This window comes from Chinchilla lanigera, unplaced genomic scaffold (genome assembly GCF_000276665.1).
Source record: "Chinchilla lanigera isolate Chin_1 unplaced genomic scaffold, ChiLan1.0 scaffold00057, whole genome shotgun sequence".
Lineage (NCBI taxonomy): Eukaryota > Metazoa > Chordata > Mammalia > Rodentia > Chinchillidae > Chinchilla > Chinchilla lanigera.
The window spans coordinates 10,552,757-10,556,690 of record NW_004955458.1 but is presented as its reverse complement, the minus strand read 5'-3'; positions in this window follow the sequence as shown (position 1 = coordinate 10,556,690).

Genomic DNA, 3,934 nt, shown 5'->3' with positions numbered 1-3,934 from the left:
TATATATCTCTATATCTCTATATCTCTATATCTATATAGAGATATATCTATATATCTCTATAGAGATATATAGATATATATGTAAATACAGATATAGATATATATCTCAGTGCTGCATTGTACCTAACTTCCACAACATCTTTCTAAAACGAACCCTTCCATTGGTACACTGGTAGATGAATTGAAACCAAATGTTCCACCTTGAATCGCCTCTGGAACAAGGTTAGGATCTTCAGCAATATCATCTGAAGAGAAGAACTGATCAGTGATCTCACAGGCCAATTTGTCTTCATTTTCATGATTTTGAAGTTGTTCGATTTTCTCCAATCCCCCATCTCCTCATTTTTAAGTGAGTATACCGCAGGAGAACTGATGGTAATGGAACGCTCCCTTGCTTGTTAACCCATACCTTCCGTATTACTGGAGTAGAGCTGATGAGGAACTATTAGAAATGGCCAGGATGATTGAGGAAGAACTCTATCTGACAGTACTGCCCAACTTTTACCTTAGGTGTGCTAGTTATGTTGACTGTGATGAATTACTAATGTCTTTCCATTAAGAGGAACTCAGAATCTACAGCAGTGATTATTAGCATCTTGATTACCTGGCAAATTAGTGACAGAGGTATAAAGGAAATCAGATTGAGGCATTTTAAAAAGAAGGCAAACATCGTGCCCTGTAATCTTTGTATTCCTAAGGTTTATTATATATGACAATTATTTGAGAAAGCTTTAAATAGAAATTTAGGGCAGATAATGACAGAACTGTAATTAGATAAGATGAATGTAGAAGAGAATACCATGTTCTCTTATCATTTGTTCTTTTGGTTTTCCTTTTGTAAGAGACTCTTCAAATTTCAGCCGGATACACGACCGTAATTACCAGCTTCCGTTGAGGCTAGTTGTGGCGATCTAAATTTTGCTAGTGGGCAACAAGCAGGAGTGATGTACGCGGCTATCCTTTGCCCCTTGTTCCTTCTGGGTCCTTCTGAGTTACAGTGCTCCTCAAAAATAAGAGAACAAGCAGGCAGACGGAGCCTCTGGCAGTGACATTGTATTATTCCCCAGTTGTGATGCTCAGATATATGCATAACAGAGGAAAAAACTTCTACCTTGTTACTGTTATTTTGAGCTCTAAGACTTAACACAATAGAACAAACACAAAGATTAGTAGAACACACACTGTAATATAGTAGAACTCGTATAGTGATTAGTACAGTCCCGGAGTAGAAAAGGAAAATATTTTAAAAATTTTCAGATTTTAAATTCTTTTTTGGGGGGTCTTTTTGAGACAGGGTCTTGCTATGCAGTTCAGGTTGGCTTTGAACTCATTTTGTAGCACAGATTGACCTCAAGTCCTCCTGCCTCAGCTTCCCAAGTGCTGAGATTACAGATGTGAGTCACCACGCCCGGCTCAGATTCTAAAATTTAAACTTAAAATTTAAATTTTTTTTGTAGAGTCAATTTATAAAAGAAAATAATTTCATGTAATACAGTTTTCCAATGTAAATGTCTATTTACTCTTCTATCAAGGTTAATAGCTTCTGTGTATGATAGACATATGTATAGACACAAGTTTTTTATAGTTTAAAAAGTCACTTTGAAGCTCCCTATTTTAGATAGTCTTTGTATAAATTCTCTGAGACATTATTTCCCTTATAAATGAGCAATACGAGACTCAGAAGAATCAAGTGACTTACAGAGCATCTGTGTATAACCAGGAAAAGGCAGGGCCGAGACCCAAGCTCGGAGATGAAATGTACTAATGATTCTATTTAACCTGAAATTACATTTTCTTTTCTATAGATGAATTCATGATTGTGAATTACAGTTGTTATTTCGGAGTAGAAGAATAGGGAACTTTCTAAAGTGGAAATCATGGTTTTTATTCCAATAATGTTCCAGAAGAGGGCTTTGGAGCAATAGCGACTATCCATTATTTGATGAACGCAATGCTGTAAACCCTATTCCGGTCCTAAGGTTTCACAACTTACATTTATACAAATGCTTCTGACATTGCTTTGCAAAAAGGCTCTTTTGATTTGGACTTGCTTAGCCAAACTCATTTGCTACTGAGCCACCTTTATGTACATATCAAAGCAGAACATGCTTCAGTCAGTCTTGCCTTATTCTAGTCAGTTCATTTTCTGTTGATACATAATAGAGCTCTAAAGCATGGGGATATTTTATACACAATAATTTTATGAGTTTTTCAAACCTCAAAGTCAGATGCCCACAAAGATGCCGAGGGATTTGAGGTATGTGGGAAATATACAGCTTGTTTATTCTTGTACTTTATAGACTCCCTTCTTGGGAAGATCTTTTTATGGATATGGCAAAATGTTATTCCTCAGGGAAACTGGGCCTGCTATATGTCCTATTCTAGATTGCTCTCACTAGGCAAATGTGTTGCAGGTTCCTCTATGGGAAAATCTTATAATTATATGAATACTAAATAAGGCTATGAGAAAACACACTATAGTGACCTTGGAAAACTGTGAAAAATTGCTGATGTAAAACAATGACTCCGCTTTAAACCAAATACAAAAATAGCTTATTCTGAGCCAACTATGTGTGATTATGGCATGGAAATATAGATTCAAGTTACCCTGAATAACATGGTTTGCTGTGAAAGAGGTTACATGAACTTTCATGGCTAAAGTACAAAAATATATATACATTAAATATTCAATAAGTATACTGGTGGGAGCATTAGGTTAGTGGGCTTTAACAAAGTGAGGAAATCTTTCCTAGAGATTTCAAGCAAAGTGGGGAAACATTTCCTATAGATTTTAGATGCTATTTTATAGCATTCTTGGCTTTAGGGTTGGCAGAATGTAGAGGTCCGCTAAGCTGAACACATTCTAAGATATTTACCTAAGAGTTAGGAGAAAGTCAAATACAGAGTTAAAAATGAATGGCCATTTTCTCTCTTTAGTTTTGAAGTCTTTATTAGTACTCCTTTACAGTACATGATTCCGTTCACCGTGGGAAGTTGGACCATGTACGTACACACCTTAATTATTTTCACTTTTCCTTCCACTTCGATCTCTTGGTCCCCTTCTCATTTGAAAATGACCTACCTGTTTCCCATCTTCTGTCTTCTATTTTGAGGTTTAAATTATTTATACTTAGGGCTTTTCATATAAGAGAAAGGATGTGAGATTTAATCTTGTGTGTCTGATTTATTTCACTTGACATTACGGTCTCAAGGTGCATGTATCTACCTACAAATGATTCAAATTTACCCTTCTTGATGGCAGTGAAGCATTCAATTGTGTAAAGATACCTCTTTTTATTATTTATTTGTTTTTATTTTTTAAACGCCTCGTTTTATTTATGTACTCGTCTGTCGACGGATATACAGGCCACTTCCAGGATTTATCTATTAGGAGTTTTGCTGTTAGAAATTCATGCATAGCTCTATTTATTTTCTTTGGAGGCTGCTTTGAAGATACCAAAGTATAGTGCAGCAACTATTGATAATCTACCTCTTTTGTCTGTAACTCACTATTGTTTGTCTATTTGTTTTCCTGAGAAACTATCTTATAGATAACAGTATGTAAAACAATAACCCTTGATGATTTCCTACCACTTTGTCTGTAATTTGGTAAGCCCCCCCCATTGTTGTGTTATCCTTCTTTTACTCTTTAAAATAAAAAAAAAAGAAAGAAACACTGGTGGGTGTGTGTAGTGTCACTGTAGTAAAATGTCTTTAACTCTGGGGAAGATATTGAGACGGAGGGTAGCTGGGTCTAATGGAGCTTCTCTTTCAGCTCTCTGAGGAGTCTCCACGCTGATTTCCATACCGGTGGTACTATTTTACATTCCCACTGACCGTGCAGAAGGGCTCCTTTTCCCCTTTCAGCCTTGCCGGCATTTGTTATTATTTGATTTCTTAACGATAAAACACTTTTTAAGGAATAAGGTGGAAT